We start from the raw sequence: 18,815 nt of genomic DNA on the forward strand, positions 1-18,815 counted from the left end.
CATTCACGTTGTTTCTCGTTGCATGGACTTGTGAAGTCGCTGTGTCGTGGCATAAAGCATAAAATGTTGTTTTTGACAGACGTGGTTGTAAGTCTACTTTTATCAAACTTCTCTTTTGCATATATTGCAAAAGTATTTATACGAAAAACTACCTGAAGGGCTTTGAAGATATCATGTTTCCAGAAATGCACACCCTCAAAGAACACTATCCAACAAAAAAAAATGTTTCAGCTTGCTGTCTAATAATCAGATAATCCAGTGATCGATGTTGGAGGTGGTTTGGCTGATTCCTGATCTACCAATCCATTTTATCACCTCTTAGGCCATCCGTATGTTCTTAAGTGTTTCTCAATAACTGTGTAAACGCTTTTGCTGCGTCCTTTTCATGTGCGCACTTACCCTGTTCAGCATATATGTAGGTGTTCAATGTCCAGTACGCATGTTCAGTGAAAGTGTTCCGTATCATCATAACGTGTGTACGTACCAGGTAAACTTACGGGCGTACTTTTCTTGTTCGACACGAGCGTGCGTACGTCGTAGCCATGTTTGTTAGATGCGATAGTCATATCCGTATTGTGGTAGCCTAGTAGATAATCGTACCGTGTGGTGGTAGCCTAGTAGATAATCGTACAGTGTGGGGGTAGCATAGTAGATAATCGTACCGTGTGGTGGTAGCCTAGTAGATACTCGTACAGTGTGGTGGTAGCCTAGTAGATACTCGTACAGTGTGGTGGTAGCCTAGTAGATAATCATACCGTGTGGTGGTAGCCTAGTAGATAATCGTACCGTGTGGTGGTAGCCTAGTAGATAATCGCACCGTGTGGTGGTAGCCTAGTAGATAATCGGACCGTGTGGTGGTAGTCTAGTAGATAATCGTACCGTATTGTGGTACTCTAGTAGATGATCGTACCGTATGGTGGTAGCCTAGTAGATAATCGTACCGTGTGGTGGTAGCCTAGTAGATAATCGTACCGTATTCTGGTACTCTAGTAGACAATCGCACAGTGTGGTGGTAGTCTAGTAGATAATCGTACCGTGTGGTGGTAGCCTAGTAGATAATCGTACAGAGTGGTGGTAGTCTAGTAGATAATCGTACCGTGTGGTGGTAGTCTAGTAGATAATCGTACCGTGTGGTGGTAGCCTAGTAGACAATCGCACAGTGTGGTGGTAGTCTAGTAGATAATCGTACCGTGTGGTGGTAGCCTAGTAGATAATCGTACAGAGTGGTGGTAGTCTAGTAGATAATCGTACCGTGTGGTGGTAGTCTAGTAGATAATCGTACAGTGTGGTGGTAGCCTAGTAGATAATCGCACAGTGTGGTGGTAGTCTAGTAGATAATCGTACCGTGTGGTGGTAGCCTAGTAGACAATCGCACAGTGTGGTGGTAGTCTAGTAGATAATCGTACCGTGTGGTGGTAGCCTAGTAGATAATCGTACAGAGTGGTGGTAGTCTAGTAGATAATCGTACCGTGTGGTGGTAGTCTAGTAGATAATCGTACCGTGTGGTGGTAGCCTAGTAGATAATCATACCGTGTGGTGGTAGCCTAGTAGATAATCGCACCATGTGGTGGTAGTCTAGTAGATAATCGTACCGTGTGGTGGTAGCCTAGTAGATAATCGTACCGTCTGGTGGTAGTCTAGTAGATAATCGTACCGTGTGGTGCTAGTCTAGTAGATAATCGTACCGTGTGGTGGTAGTCTAGTAGATAATCGTACCGTGTGGTGGTAGCCTAGTAGATAATCATACCGTGTGGTGGTAGCCTAGTAGATAATCGCACCATGTGGTGGTAGTCTAGTAGATAATCGTACCGTGTGGTGGTAGCCTAGTAGATAATCGTACCGTCTGGTGGTAGTCTAGTAGATAATCGTACCGTGTGGTGCTAGTCTAGTAGATAATCGTACCGTGTGGTGCTAGTCTAGTAGATAATCGTACCGTGTGGTGGTAGCCTAGTGGATAATCGGACAGTGTGGTGGTAGTCTAGTAGATAATCGTACCGTGTGGTGGTAGTCTAGTAGATAATCGTACCGTGTGGTGGTAGTCTAGTAGATACTCGTACAGTGTGGTGGTAGTCTAGTAGATAATCGTACCGTGTGGTGGTAGTCTAGTAGATACTCGTACAGTGTGGTGGTAGTCTAGTAGATAATCGTACCGTGTGGTGGTAGTCTAGTAGATAATCGTACCGTGTGGTGGTAGCCTAGTAGATAATCGTACCGTGTGGTGGTAGTCTAGTAGATAATCGTACCGTGTGGTGGTAGTCTAGTAGATAATCGTACAGTGTGGTGGTAGCCTAGTAGATAATCGTACCGTGTGGTGGTAGTCTAGTAGATAATCGTACCTGGTGGTGGTAGCCTAGTAGATAATCGTACCGTGTGGTGGTAGCCTAGTAGATAATCGTACCGTGTGGTGGTAGCCTAGTAGATAATCGTACCGTGTGGTGGTAGTCTAGTAGATAATCGTACCGTGTGGTGGTAGCCTAGTGGATAATCGTACCGTGTGGTGGTAGTCTAGTAGACAATCGTACCGTGTGGTGGTAGTCTAGTAGATAATCGTACTGTGTGGTGGTAGTCTAGTAGATAATCGTACCGTGTGGTGGTAGTCTAGTAGATAATCGTACAGTGTGGTGGTAGCCTAGTAGATAATCGTACCGTGTGGTGGTAGTCTAGTAGATAATCGTACCGTGTGGTGGTAGTCTAGTAGACAATCGTACCGTGTGGTGGTAGTCTAGTAGATAATCGTACCGTGTGGTGGTAGTCTAGTAGATAATCGTACCGTGTGGTGGTAGTCTAGTAGATAATCGTACAGTGTGGTGGTAGCCTAGTAGATAATCGTACCGTGTGGTGGTAGCCTAGTAGATAATCGTACCGTGTGGTGGTAGTCTAGTAGACAATCGTACCGTGTGGTGGTAGTCTAGTAGATACTCGTACAGTGTGGTGGTAGTCTAGTAGATAATCGTACCGTGTGGTGGTAGTCTAGTAGATAATCGTACCGTGTGGTGGTAGCCTAGTAGATAATCGTACCGTGTGGTGGTAGTCTAGTAGATAATCGTACTGTGTGGTGGTAGTCTAGTAGATAATCGTACCGTGTGGTGGTAGCCTAGTGGATAATCGTACCGTGTGGTGGTAGTCTAGTAGACAATCGTACCGTGTGGTGGTAGTCTAGTAGATAATCGTACTGTGTGGTGGTAGTCTAGTAGATAATCGTACCGTGTGGTGGTAGTCTAGTAGATAATCGTACAGTGTGGTGGTAGCCTAGTAGATAATCGTACCGTGTGGTGGTAGTCTAGTAGATAATCGTACCGTGTGGTGGTAGTCTAGTAGACAATCGTACCGTGTGGTGGTAGTCTAGTAGATAATCGTACTGTGTGGTGGTAGTCTAGTAGATAATCGTACCGTGTGGTGGTAGTCTAGTAGATAATCGTACAGTGTGGTGGTAGCCTAGTAGATAATCGTACCGTGTGGTGGTAGCCTAGTAGATAATCGTACCGTGTGGTGGTAGTCTAGTAGACAATCGTACCGTGTGGTGGTAGTCTAGTAGATACTCGTACAGTGTGGTGGTAGTCTAGTAGATAATCGTACCGTGTGGTGGTAGTCTAGTAGATAATCGTACCGTGTGGTGGTAGCCTAGTAGATAATCGTACCGTGTGGTGGTAGTCTAGTAGATAATCGTACCGTGTGGTGGTAGTCTAGTAGATAATCGTACAGTGTGGTGGTAGCCTAGTAGATAATCGTACCGTGTGGTGGTAGTCTAGTAGATAATCGTACCTGGTGGTGGTAGCCTAGTAGATAATCGTACCGTGTGGTGGTAGCCTAGTAGATAATCGTACCGTGTGGTGGTAGCCTAGTAGATAATCGTACCGTGTGGTGGTAGTCTAGTAGATAATCGTACCGTGTGGTGGTAGCCTAGTGGATAATCGTACCGTGTAGTGGTAGTCTAGTAGACAATCGTACCGTGTGGTGGTAGTCTAGTAGATAATCGTACTGTGTGGTGGTAGTCTAGTAGACAATCGTACTGTGTGGTGGTAGTCTAGTAGAAAATCGCACTGTGTTGTGGTAGTCTAGTAGATAATCGTACAGTGTGGTGGTAGTCTAGTAGATAATCGTACTGTGTAGTGGTAGTCTAGTAGATAATCGTACAGAGTTGTGGTAGTCTAGTAGATAGTCGTACAGTGTGGTGGTAGTCTAGTAGATACTCGTACAGTGTGGTGGTAGCCTAGTAGATAATCGTACCGTATTGTGGTACTCCAGTACATAATAATACAGTGTGGTGGTAGTCTAGTAGATAATCGCACAGTGTGGTGGTAGCCTAGTAGATAATCGTACAGTGTGGTGGTACTCTAGTAGATAATCGCACTGTGTAGTGGTAGCCTAGTAAATAATCGTACCGTGTGGTAGTAGTCTAGTAGATAATCGTACTGTGTAGTGGTAACCTAGTAGATAATCGTACCGTGTGGTGGTAGTCTAGTAGATAATCGTACCGTATTGTGGTACTCCAGTAGAAAATCGTACAGTGTAGTGGTAGTCTAGTAGATAATCGTACAGTGTTGTGGTAGTCTAGTAGATAATCGTACAGTGTGGTGGTACTCTAGTAGATAATCGTACAGTGTGGTGGAAGCCTAGTAAATAATCGTACCGTGTGGTGGTAGTCTAGTAGATAATCGTACTGTGTTGTGGTAGTCTAGTAAATAATCGTACCGTGTGGTGGTAGTCTAGTAAATAATCGTACCGTGTGGTGGTAGTCTAGTAGATAATCGTACTGTGTGGTGGTAGTCTAGTAGATAATCGTACTGTGTGGTGGTAGTCTAGTAGATAATCGTACAGTGTTGTGGTAGTCTAGTAGATAATCGTACAGTGTGGTGGTAGTCTAGTAGATAATCGTACCGTGTGGTGGTAGTCTAGTAGATAATCGTACAGTGTGGTGGTAGCCTAGTAGATAATCGTACAGTGTGGTGGTAGTCTAGTAGACAATCGTACCGTGTGGTGGTAGTCTAGTAGATAATCGTACTGTGTGGTGGTAGTCTAGTAGACAATCGTACTGTGTGGTGGTAGTCTAGTAGAAAATCGCACTGTGTTGTGGTAGTCTAGTAGATAATCGTACAGTGTGGTGGTAGTCTACTAGATAATCGTACTGTGTAGTGGTAGTCTAGTAGATAATCGTACAGAGTTGTGGGAGTCTAGTAGATAATCGTACAGTGTGGTGGTAGTCTAGTAGATAATCGTACAGTGTTGTGGTTGTCTAGTAGATAATCGTACTGTGTAGTGGTAGAGTAGTAGATAATCGTACAGTGTTGTGGTAGTCTAGTAGATAATCGTACAGTGTGGTGGTAGTCTAGTAGAAAATCGTACAGTGTTGTGGTAGTCTAGTAGATAATCGTACTGTGTAGTGGTAACCTAGTAGATAATCGTACAGTGTTGTGGTAGTCTAGTAGATAATCGTACAGTGTTGTGGTAGTCTAGTAGATAATCGTACAGTGTGGTGGTAGTCTAGTAGATAATCGTACCGTATTGTGGTACTCTAGTAGATAATCGTACTGTGTAGTGGTAACCTAGTAGATAATCGTACAGTGTTGTGGTAGTCTAGTAGATAATCGTACAGTGTTGTGGTGGTCTAGTAGATAATCGTACAGTGTTGTGGTAGTCTAGTAGATAATCGTACAGTGTTGTGGTAGTCTAGTAGATTATCGTACAGTGTTTTGGTAGTCTAGTAGATAATTGCACTGTGTTGTGGTAGTCTAGTAGATAATCGTGCAGTGTGGTGGTAGTCTAGTAGATAATCGTACAGTGTTGTGGTAGTCTAGTAGATAATCGCACTGTGTTGTGGTAGTCTAGTAAATAATCGTACCGTGTTGTGGTGGTCTAGTAGATAATCGTACAGTGTTGTGGTAGTCTAGTAGATAATTGCACTGTGTTGTGCTAGTCTAGTAGATAATCGTGCAGTGTGGTGGTAGTCTAGTAGATAATCGTACCGTGTTGTGGTAGTCTAGTAGATAATCGCACTGTGTTGTGGTAGTCTAGTAAATAATCGTACCGTGTTGTGGTGGTCTAGTAGATAATCGTACAGTGTTGTGGTAGTCTAGTAGATAATCGTACAGTGTGGTGGTAGTCTAGTAGATAATCATACAGTGTTGTGGTGGTCTAGCAGATAATCGTACAGTGTTGTGGTAGTCTAGTAGATAATCGTACTGTGTAGTGGTAGTCTAGTAGATAATCGTACCGTGTTGTGGTAGTCTAGTAGATAATCGCACTGTGTTGTGGTAGTCTAGTAAATAATCGTACCGTGTTGTGGTGGTCTAGTAGATAATCGTACAGTGTTGTGGTAGTCTAGTAGATAATCGTACAGTGTGGTGGTAGTCTAGTAGATAATCATACAGTGTTGTGGTGGTCTAGTAGATTATCGTACAGTGTTGTGGTAGTCTAGTAGATAATTGCACTGTGTTGTGGTAGTCTAGTAGATAATCGTGCAGTGTGGTGGTAGTCTAGTAGATAATCGTACCGTGTTGTGGTAGTCTAGTAGATAATCGCACTGTGTTGTGGTAGTGTAGTAAATAATCGTACCGTGTTGTGGTGGTCTAGTAGATAATCGTACAGTGTTGTGGTAGTCTAGTAGATAATCGTACAGTGTGCTGGTAGTCTAGTAAATAATCGTACCGTGTTGTGGTGGTCTAGTAGATAATCGTACAGTGTTGTGGTAGTCTAGTAGATAATCGTACAGTGTGGTGGTAGTCTAGTAGATAATCATACAGTGTTGTGGTGGTCTAGCAGATAATCGTACAGTGTTGTGGTAGTCTAGTAGATAATCGTACTGTGTAGTGGTAGTCTAGTAGATAATCGTACCGTGTTGTGGTTGTCTAGTAGATAATCGCACTGTGTTGTGGTAGTCTAGTAAATAATCGTACCGTGTTGTGGTGGTCTAGTAGATAATCGTACAGTGTTGTGGTAGTCTAGTAGATAATCGTACAGTGTGGTGGTAGTCTAGTAGATAATCATACAGTGTTGTGGTGGTCTAGTAGATTATCGTACAGTGTTGTGGTAGTCTAGTAGATAATTGCACTGTGTTGTGGTAGTCTAGTAGATAATCGTGCAGTGTGGTGGTAGTCTAGTAGATAATCGTACCGTGTTGTGGTAGTCTAGTAGATAATCGCACTGTGTTGTGGTAGTGTAGTAAATAATCGTACCGTGTTGTGGTGGTCTAGTAGATAATCGTACAGTGTTGTGGTAGTCTAGTAGATAATCGTACAGTGTGCTGGTAGTATAGTAGATAATCATACAGTGTTGTGGTGGTCTAGTAGATAATCGTACAGTGTTGTGGTAGTCTAGTAGATAATCGTACTGTGTAGTGGTAGCCTAGTAGATAATCGTACCGTATTGTGGTACTCCAGTACATAATAATACAGTGTGGTGGTAGTCTAGTAGATAATCGCACAGTGTGGTGGTAGCCTAGTAGATAATCGTACAGTGTGGTGGTACTCTAGTAGATAATCGCACTGTGTAGTGGTAGCCTAGTAAATAATCGTACCGTGTGGTAGTAGTCTAGTAGATAATCGTACTGTGTAGTGGTAACCTAGTAGATAATCGTACCGTGTGGTGGTAGTCTAGTAGATAATCGTACCGTATTGTGGTACTCCAGTAGAAAATCGTACAGTGTAGTGGTAGTCTAGTAGATAATCGTACAGTGTTGTGGTAGTCTAGTAGATAATCGTACAGTGTGGTGGTAGTCTAGTAGATAATCGTACAGTGTGGTGGAAGCCTAGTAAATAATCGTACCGTGTGGTGGTAGTCTAGTAGATAATCGTACTGTGTTGTGGTAGTCTAGTAAATAATCGTACCGTGTGGTGGTAGTCTAGTAAATAATCGTACCGTGTGGTGGTAGTCTAGTAGATAATCGTACTGTGTGGTGGTAGTCTAGTAGATAATCGTACTGTGTGGTGGTAGTCTAGTAGATAATCGTACAGTGTTGTGGTAGTCTAGTAGATAATCGTACAGTGTGGTGGTAGTCTAGTAGATAATCGTACCGTGTGGTGGTAGTCTAGTAGATAATCGTACAGTGTGGTGGTAGCCTAGTAGATAATCGTACCGTGTGGTGGTAGTCTAGTAGATAATCGTACTGTGTGGTGGTAGTCTAGTAGACAATCGTACTGTGTGGTGGTAGTCTAGTAGAAAATCGCACTGTGTTGTGGTAGTCTAGTAGATAATCGTACAGTGTGGTGGTAGTCTAGTAGATAATCGTACAGAGTTGTGGTAGTCTAGTAGATAGTCGTACAGTGTGGTGGTAGTCTAGTAGATAATCGTACAGTGTTGTGGTTGTCTAGTAGATAATCGTACTGTGTAGTGGTAGAGTAGTAGATAATCGTACAGTGTTGTGGTAGTCTAGTAGATAATCGTACCGTGTGGTGGTAGTCTAGTAGATAATCGTACTGTGTAGTGGTAGTCTAGTAGATAATCGTACAGAGTTGTGGTAGTCTAGTAGATAGTCGTACAGTGTGGTGGTAGTCTAGTAGATAATCGTACAGTGTTGTGGTTGTCTAGTAGATAATCGTACTGTGTAGTGGTAGAGTAGTAGATAATCGTACAGTGTTGTGGTAGTCTAGTAGATAATCGTACAGTGTGGTGGTAGTCTAGTAGATAATCGTACAGTGTTGTGGTAGTCTAGTAGATAATCGTACTGTATAGTGGTAACCTAGTAGATAATCGTACAGTGTTGTGGTAGTCTAGTAGATATTCGTACAGTGTGGTGGTAGTCTAGTAGATAATCGTACAGTGTGGTGGTAGTCTAGTAGATAATCGTACCGTATTGTGGTACTCTAGTAGATAATCGTACTGTGTAGTGGTAACCTAGTAGATAATCGTACAGTGTTGTGGTAGTCTAGTAGATAATCGTACAGTGTTGTGGTGGTCTAGTAGATAATCGTACAGTGTTGTGGTAGTCTAGTAGATAATCGTACAGTGTTGTGGTAGTCTAGTAGATTATCGTACAGTGTTGTGGTAGTCTAGTAGATAATTGCACTGTGTTGTGGTAGTCTAGTAGATAATCGTGCAGTGTGGTGGTAGTCTAGTAGATAATCGTACAGTGTTGTGGTAGTCTAGTAGATAATCGCACTGTGTTGTGGTAGTCTAGTAAATAATCGTACCGTGTTGTGGTGGTCTAGTAGATAATCGTACAGTGTTGTGGTAGTCTAGTAGATAATTGCACTGTGTTGTGCTAGTCTAGTAGATAATCGTGCAGTGTGATGGTAGTCTAGTAGATAATCGTACCGTGTTGTGGTAGTCTAGTAGATAATCGCACTGTGTTGGTGTAGTCTAGTAAATAATCGTACCGTGTTGTGGTGGTCTAGTAGATAATCGTACAGTGTTGTGGTAGTCTAGTAGATAATCGTACAGTGTGGTGGTAGTCTAGTAGATAATCATACAGTGTTGTGGTGGTCTAGTAGATAATCGTACAGTGTTGTGGTAGTCTAGTAGATAATCGTACTGTGTAGTGGTAGTCTAGTAGATAATCGTACCGTGTTGTGGTAGTCTAGTAGATAATCGCACTGTGTTGTGGTAGTCTAGTAAATAATCGTACCGTGTTGTGGTGGTCTAGTAGATAATCGTACAGTGTTGTGGTAGTCTAGTAGATAATCGTACAGTGTGGTGGTAGTCTAGTAGATAATCATACAGTGTTGTGGTGGTCTAGTAGATTATCGTACAGTGTTGTGGTAGTCTAGTAGATAATTGCACTGTGTTGTGGTAGTCTAGTAGATAATCGTGCAGTGTGGTGGTAGTCTAGTAGATAATCGTACCGTGTTGTGGTAGTCTAGTAGATAATCGCACTGTGTTGTGGTAGTGTAGTAAATAATCGTACCGTGTTGTGGTGGTCTAGTAGATAATCGTACAGTGTTGTGGTAGTCTAGTAGATAATCGTACAGTGTGGTGGTAGTCTAGTAGATAATCATACAGTGTTGTGGTGGTCTAGTAGATAATCGTACAGTGTTGTGGTAGTCTAGTAGATAATCGTACTGTGTAGTGGTAGTCTAGTAGATAATCGTACAGTGTTGTGGTACTCTAGTAGAAAATCGTACAGTGTTGTGGTGGTCTAGTAGATAATCGTACAGTGTTGTGGTAGTCTAGTAGATAATCGTACAGTGTTGTGGTAGTCTAGTAGATAATCGTACAGTGTGGTGGTAGTCTAGTAGATAATCGTACAGTGTTGTGGTAGTCTAGTAGATAATCGTACAGTGTTGTGGTAGTCTAGTAGATAATCGTACAGTGTTGTGGTAGTGTAGTAGATAATCGCACCGTGTGGTGGTAGTCTAGAAGATAATCGTACAGTGTTGTGGTAGTCTAGTAGATAATCGCACTGTGTAGTGGTAACCTAGTAGATAATCGTACAGTGTGGTGGTAGTCTAGTAGATAATCGTACCGTATTGTGGTACTCTAGTAGATAATCGTACAGTGTTGTGGTAGTCTAGTAGATAATCGTACAGTGTCGTGGTGGTCTAGTAGATAATCGTACTGTGTGGTGGTAGTCTAGTAGATAATCGTACAGTGTTGTGGTAGTCTAGTAGATAATCGTACAGTGTTGTGGTAGTCTAGTAGAAAATCGCACTGTGTTGTGGTAGTCTAGTAGATAATCGTACAGTGCGGTGGTAGTCTAGTAGATAGTCGTACTGTGTAGTGGTAGTCTAGTAGATAATCGTACAGTGTTGTGGTAGTCTAGTAGATAGTCGTACAGTGTGGTGGTAGTCTAGTAGATAATCGTACAGTGTTGTGGTAGTCTAGTAGATAATCGTACTGTGTGGTGGTAGCCTAGTAGATAATCGTACAGTGTTGTGGTAGTCTAGCAGATAATCGCACTGTGTTGTGGTAGTCTAGTAGATAATCGTACAGTGTGGTGGTAGTCTAGTAGATAATCGTACAGTGTTGTGGTAGTCTAGTAGATAATCGTACAGTGTTGTGGTAGTCTAGTAGATAATCGTACAGTGTTGTGGTAGTCTAGTAGATAATCGCACCGTGTGGTGGTAGTCTAGTAGATAATCGTACAGTGTTGTGGTAGTCTAGTAGATAATCGCACTGTGTAGTGGTAACCTAGTAGATAATCGTACAGTGTTGTGGTAGTCTAGTAGATAATCGCACCGTGTGGTGGTAGTCTAGTAGATAATCGTACAGTGTTGTGGTAGTCTAGTAGATAATCGCAAAGTGTGGTGGTAGTCTAGTAGATAATCGTACAGTGTTGTGGTAGTCTAGTAGATAATCGCACTGTGTAGTGGTAACCTAGTAGATAATCGTACAGTGTTGTGGTAGTCTAGTAGATAATCGTACAGTGTCGTGGTGGTCTAGTAGATAATCGTACTGTGTGGTGGTAGTCTAGTAGATAATCGTACAGTGTTGTGGTAGTCTAGTAGATAATCGTACAGTGTTGTGGTAGTCTAGTAGAAAATCGCACTGTGTTGTGGTAGTCTAGTAGATAATCGTACAGTGTGGTGGTAGTCTAGTAGATAGTCGTACTGTGTAGTGGTAGTCTAGTAGATAATCGTACAGTGTTGTGGTAGTCTAGTAGATAGTCGTACCGTGTGGTGGTAGTCTAGTAGATAATCGTACAGTGTTGTGGTAGTCTAGTAGATAATCGCACTGTGTGGTGGTAGCCTAGTAGATAATCGTACAGTGTTGTGGTAGTCTAGTAGATAATCGTACAGTGTGGTGGTAGTCTAGTAGATAATCGTACAGTGTTGTGGTAGTCTAGTAGATAATCGTACTGTGTTGTGGTAACCTAGTAGATAATCGTACAGTGTTGTGGTAGTCTAGTAGATAATCGTACAGTGTGGTGGTAGTCTAGTAGATAATCATACCGTATTGTGGTACTCTAGTAGATAATCGTACAGTGTTGTGGTAGTCTAGTAGATAATCGTACTGTGTAGTGGTAGTCTAGTAGATAATCGTACAGTGTTGTGGTAGTCTAGTAGATAATCGTACAGTGTTGTGGTAGTCTAGTAGATAATCGTACAGTGTTGTGGTGGTCTAGTAGATTGTCGTACAGTGTTGTGGTAGTCTAGTAGATAATCGTACAGTGTTGTGGTAGTCTAGTAGATTATCGTACAGTGCTGTGGTAGTCTAGTAGATAATCGCACTGTGTTGTGGTAGTCTAGTAGATAATCGTACAGTGTTGTGGTAGTCTAGTAGATAATCGTACAGTGTTGTGGTAGTCTAGTAAATAATCGTACCGTGTGGTGGTAGTCTAGTAAATAATCGTACCGTGTAGTGGTAGTCTAGTAGATAATCGCACAGTGTAGTGGTAGCCTAGTAAATAATCGTACAGTGTGGTGGTAGTCTAGTAGATAATCGTACCGTGTGGTGGTAGTCTAGTAGATAATCGTAGAGTGTGGTGGTAGTCTAGTAGATAATCGTACTGTGTAGTGGTAGTCTAGTAGATAATCGTACAGTGTTGTGGTAGTCTAGTAGATAATCGTACTGTGTAGTGGTAGTCTAGTAGATAATCGTACAGTGTGGTGGTAGTCTAGTAGATAATCGTACAGTGTGGTGGTAGTCTAGGAGATAATCGTACAGTGTGGTGGTAGTCTAGCAGATAATCGTACAGTGTGGTGGTAGTCTAGTAGATAATCGTACAGTGTGGTGGTAGTCTAGTAGATAATCGTACAGTGTAGTGGTAGTCTAGTAGATAATCGTACAGTGTAGTGGTAGTCTAGTAGATAATCGTACAGTGTGGTGGTAGTCTAGCAGATAATCGTACAGTGTGGTGGTAGTCTAGTAGATAATCGTACAGTGTGGTGGTAGTCTAGTAGATAATCGTACAGTGTAGTGGTAGTCTAGTAGATAATCGTACAGTGTAGTGGTAGTCTAGTAGATAATCGTACAGTGTGGTGGTAGTCTAGTAGATAATCGTACAGTGTGGTGGTAGTCTAGTAGATAATCGTACTGTGTAGTGGTAGTCTAGTAGATAATCGTACAGTGTGGTGGTAGTCTAGTAGATAATCGTACAGTGTTGTGGTAGTCTAGTAGATAGTCGTACAGTGTGGTGGTAGTCTAGTAGATAATCGTACAGTGTTGTGGTAGTCTAGTAGATAATCGTACTGTGTGGTGGTAGCCTAGTAGATAATCGTACAGTGTTGTGGTAGTCTAGTAGATAATCGTACAGTGTGGTGGTAGTCTAGTAGATAATCGTACAGTGTTGTGGTAGTCTAGTAGATAATCGTACTGTGTAGTGGTAACCTAGTAGATAATCGTACAGTGTTGTGGTAGTCTAGTAGATAATCGTACAGTGTGGTGGTAGTCTAGTAGATAATCGTACCGTATTGTGGTACTCTAGTAGATAATCGTACAGTGTTGTGGTAGTCTAGTAGATAATCGTACTGTGTACTGGTAGTCTAGTAGATAATCGTACCGTGTGGTGGTAGTCTAGTAGATAATCGTAGAGTGTGGTGGTAGTCTAGTAGATAATCGTACTGTGTAGTGGTAGTCTAGTAGATAATCGTACAGTGTGGTGGTAGTCTAGTAGATAATCGTACTGTGTAGTGGTAGTCTAGTAGATAATCGTACAGTGTGGTGGTAGTCTAGTAGATAATCGTACAGTGTGGTGGTAGTCTAGTAGATAATCGTACAGTGTGGTGGTAGTCTAGTAGATAATCGTACAGTGTGGTGGTAGTCTAGTAGATAATCGTACAGTGTGGTGGTAGTCTAGTAGATAATCGTACAGTGTAGTGGTAGTCTAGTAGATAATCGTACAGTGTAGTGGTAGTCTAGTAGATAATCGTACAGTGTGGTGGTAGTCTAGTAGATAATCGTACTGTGTAGTGGTAGTCTAGTAGATAATCGTACAGTGTTGTGGTACTCTAGTAGAAAATCGTACAGTGTTGTGGTGGTCTAGTAGATAATCGTACAGTGTTGTGGTAGTCTAGTAGATAATCGTACAGTGTTGTGGTAGTCTAGTAGATAATCGTACAGTGTGGTGGTAGTCTAGTAGATAATCGCACAGTGTTGTGGTAGTCTAGTAGATAATCGTACAGTGTTGTGGTAGTCTAGTAGATAATCGTACAGTGTTGTGGTAGTCTAGTAGATAATCGTACTGTGTAGTGGTAGTCTAGTAGATAATCGTACAGTGTTGTGGTAGTCTAGTAGATAATCGCACTGTGTAGTGGTAACCTAGTAGATAATCGTACAGTGTTGTGGTAGTCTAGTAGATAATCGTACCGTATTGTGGTACTCTAGTAGATAATCGTACAGTGTTGTGGTAGTCTAGTAGATAATCGTACAGTGTCGTGGTGGTCTAGTAGATAATCGTACTGTGTGGTGGTAGTCTAGTAGATAATCGTACAGTGTTGTGGTAGTCTAGTAGATAATCGTACAGTGTTGTGGTAGTCTAGTAGAAAATCGCACTGTGTTGTGGTAGTCTAGTAGATAATCGTACAGTGTGGTGGTAGTCTAGTAGATAGTCGTACTGTGTAGTGGTAGTCTAGTAGATAATCGTACAGTGTTGTGGTTGTCTAGTAGATAGTCGTACAGTGTGGTGGTAGTCTAGTAGATAATCGTACAGTGTTGTGGTAGTCTAGTGGATAATCGTACTGTGTGGTGGTAGCCTAGTAGATAATCGTACAGTGTTGTGGTAGTCTAGTAGATAATCGTACAGTGTGGTGGTAGTCTAGTAGATAATCGTACAGTGTAGTGGTAACCTAGTAGATAATCGTACTGTGTAGTGGTAACCTAGTAGATAATCGTACAGTGTTGTGGTAGTCTAGTAGATAATCGTACAGTGTGGTGGTAGTCTAGTAGATAATCGTACCGTATTGTGGTACTCTAGTAGATAATCGTACAGTGTTGTGGTAGTCTAGTAGATAATCGTACTGTGTTGTGGTAGTCTAGTAGATAATCGTACAGTGTTGTGGTAGTCTAGTAGATAATCGTACAGTGTTGTGGTAGTCTAGTAGATAATCGTACAGTGTTGTGGTGGTCTAGTAGATTATCGTACAGTGTTGTGGTAGTCTAGTAGATAATCGTACAGTGTTGTGGTAGTCTAGTAGATTATCGTACAGTGCTGTGGTAGTCTAGTAGATATTCGCACTGTGTTGTGGTAGTCTAGTAGATAATCGTACAGTGTTGTGGTAGTCTAGTAGATAATCGTACAGTGTTGTGGTAGTCTAGTAAATAATCGTACCGTGTGGTGGTAGTCTAGTAAATAGTCGTACCGTGTAGTGGTAGTCTAGTAGATAATCGCACTGTGTAGTGGTAGCCTAGTAAATAATCGTACAGTGTGGTGGTAGTCTAGTAGATAATCGTACCGTGTGGTGGTAGTCTAGTAGATAATCGTACTGTGTAGTGGTAGTCTAGTAGATAATCGTACAGTGTGGTGGTAGTCTAGTAGATAATCGTACTGTGTAGTGGTAGTCTAGTAGATAATCGTACAGTGTGGTGGTAGTCTAGTAGATAATCGTACAGTGTGGTGGTCGTCTAGTAGATAATCGCACTGTGTTGTGGTAGTCTAGTAGATAATCGTACAGTGTGGTGGTAGTCTAGTAGATAATCGTACAGTGTGGTGGTAGTCTAGTAGATAATCGTACAGTGTAGTGGTAGTCTAGTAGATAATCGTACAGTGTAGTGGTAGTCTAGTAGATAATCGTACAGTGTGGTGGTAGTCTAGTAGATAATCGTACAGTGTGGTGGTAGTCTAGTAGATAATCGTACAGTGTAGTGGTAGTCTAGTAGATAATCGTACAGTGTAGTGGTAGTCTAGTAGATAATCGTACAGTGTGGTGGTAGTCTAGTAGATAATCGTACAGTGTGGTGGTAGTCTAGTAGATAGTCGTACGGTGTGGTGGTAGTCTAGTAGATAATCGTACAGTGTGGTGGTAGTCTAGTAAATAATCGTACAGTGTGGTGGTAGTCTAGTAAATAATCGTACCGTGTAGTGGTAGTCTAGTAGATAATCGTACAGTGTAGTGGTAGCCTAGTAGATAATCGTACTGTGTGGTGGTAGTCTAGTAGATAATCGTACCGTGTGGTGGTAGTCTAGTAGATATTCGTACAGTGTGGTGGTAGTCTAGTAGATAATCGTACAGTGTAGTGGTAGTCTAGTAGATAATCGTACAGTGTAGTGGTAGTCTAGTAGATAATCGTACAGTGTAGTGGTAGTCTAGTAGATAATCGTACAGTGTGGTGGTAGTCTAGTAGATAATCGTACAGTGTGGTGGTAGTCTAGTAGATAATCGTACAGTGTAGTGGTAGTCTAGTAGATAATCGTACAGTGTAGTGGTAGTCTAGTAGATAATCGTACAGTGTGGTGGTAGTCTAGTAGATAATCGTACAGTGTGGTGGTAGTCTAGTAGATAGTCGTACGGTGTGGTGGTAGTCTAGTAGATAATCGTACAGTGTGGTGGTAGCCTAGTAAATAATCGTACAGTGTGGTGGTAGTCTAGTAGATAATCGTACCGTGTGGTGGTAGTCTAGTAGATAATCGTACAGTGTGGTGGTAGTCTAGTAGATAGTCGTACTGTGTAGTGGTAGTCTAGTAGATAATCGTACAGTGTGGTGGTAGTCTAGTAGATAATCGTACTGTGTAGTGGTAGTCTAGTAGATAATCGTACAGTGTGGTGGTACTCTAGTAGATAATCGTACAGTGTGGTGGTAGTCTAGTAGATAATCGTACAGTGTTGTGGTAGTCTAGTAGATAATCGTACAGTGTGGTGATAGTCTAGTAGATAATCGTACAGTGTGGTGGTAGTCTAGTAAATAATCGTACCGTGTGGTGGTAGTCTAGTAAATAATCGTACTGTGTGGTGGTAGCCTAGTAGATAATCGTACAGTGTGGTGGTAGTCTAGTAAATAATCGTACAGTGTGGTGGTAGTCTAGTAGATAATCGTACAGTGTGGTGGTAGTCTAGTAAATAATCGTACAGTGTGGTGGTAGTCTAGTAAATAATCGTACCGTGTGGTGGTAGTCTAGTAAATAATCGTACTGTGTGGTGGTAGCCTAGTAGATAATCGTACAGTGTGGTGGTAGTCTAGTAAATAATCGTACAGTGTTGTGGTAGTCTAGTAGATAATTGCACTGTGTTGTGGTAGTCTAGTAAATAATCGTACCGTGTGGTGGTAGTCTAGTAGATAATCGCACTGTGTACTGGTAGCCTAGTAAATAATCGTACAGTGTGGTGGTAGTCTAGTAGATAATCGTACCGTGTGGTGGTAGTCTAGTAGATAATCGTACAGTGTGGTGGTAGTCTAGTAGATAATCGTACTGTGTAGTGGTAGTCTAGTAGATAATCGTACAGTGTGGTGGTAGTCTAGTAGATAGTCGTACTGTGTAGTGGTAGTCTAGTAGATAATCGTACAGTGTGGTGGTAGTCTAGTAGATAATCGTACAGTGTGGTGGTAGTCTAGTAGATAATCGTACAGTGTGGTGGTAGTCTAGTAGATAATCGTACAGTGTGGTGGTAGTCTAGTAGATAATCGTACAGTGTGGTGGTAGTCTAGTAGATAATCGTACAGTGTGGTGGTAGTCTAGTAGATAATCGTACAGTGTGGTGGTAGTCTAGTAGATAGTCGTACAGTGTGGTGGTAGTCTAGTAGATAATCGTACTGTGTAGTGGTAGTCTAGTAGATAATCGTACCGTGTGGTGGTAGTCTAGTAGATAATCGTACAGTGTGGTGGTAGTCTAGTAGATAATCGTACTGTGTAGTGGTAGTCTAGTAGATAATCGTACTGTGTAGTGGTAGTCTAGTAGATAATCGTACAGTGTGGTGGTAGTCTAGTAAATAATCGTACTGTGTAGTGGTAGTCTAGTAGATAATCGTACAGTGTTGTGGTAATCTAGTAGATAATCGTACAGTGTGGTGGTAGCCTAGTAGATAATCGTACAGTGTGGTGGTAGTCTAGTAGATAATCGTACAGTGTGGTGGTAGCGTAGTAGATACTCGTACAGTGTGGTGGTAGTCTAGTAGATAATCGTACAGTGTGGTGGTAGTCTAGTAGATATTTCTTTTTCGTTATATTTTATGATCACAATTTAGCAACAGTTTATCTTTAAAATATGCATATTTCAGAGACTAGATGTTAATCTCCACTTTTGTTTGGAAGTACAATAAGTCTGACATTATGACGTTAAAGAACGAGGCTGTCACGTGATGCCGCCTGAGTCACGTGATGTGATACATCACACTGTGTTAGGTAGAAGGTTCAGCCAATGTTAGGTAAACAAACAACGCTCAAGTCTCTTGAGACAACACTGTAGTTCACACATTCCAGTCTTGCGCACACACTGGGGCCATTTAAAACCTTTGACACCACATCCCCACCCTGCCAGGGTCTCAATAGCAATCCACAACGCGTATGTCCGAATCCACCCTCTCAAATCACAGTCAGGTATTACAAAACCGTTAACCCGAGTTAAATCACTTCTAACTAACAGACCCGCGAAGATCCGGTTTAGACTCTTCAGTAACCCACGCTTATCGTAAGAGGCCAGTAAGGGGATCGAGTAGTCACTAGGCTGACACATATGTCTTCGTATCCAAGTTGTGTAGATTGATGTTCTTGCTGTTGATTACTCGATTGTCTGGTCCAGATCCGATTATTTACAGACAGCCGCCATATAGCTGGAACATTGGAATAGTGCGGCGTAAAACTAAACTTACTCACTCTAACGTCGACACACTATCCCACCGTCCTTAAAACCCAAACTTCAAGGTTCATCACCACCGGCATCATCATCACCTCCAAAAACCACCGTCATCATCTTGCCACCACTATCACCATCATCACCTTCACCACCACCGTCATCATCTTGCCACCACTATCACCATCACGACCTTCACCACCACCGTCATCATCTTGCCAT

Source organism: Haliotis asinina, chromosome 13 (assembly GCF_037392515.1).
Source record: "Haliotis asinina isolate JCU_RB_2024 chromosome 13, JCU_Hal_asi_v2, whole genome shotgun sequence".
NCBI classification, from domain to species: domain Eukaryota; kingdom Metazoa; phylum Mollusca; class Gastropoda; order Lepetellida; family Haliotidae; genus Haliotis; species Haliotis asinina.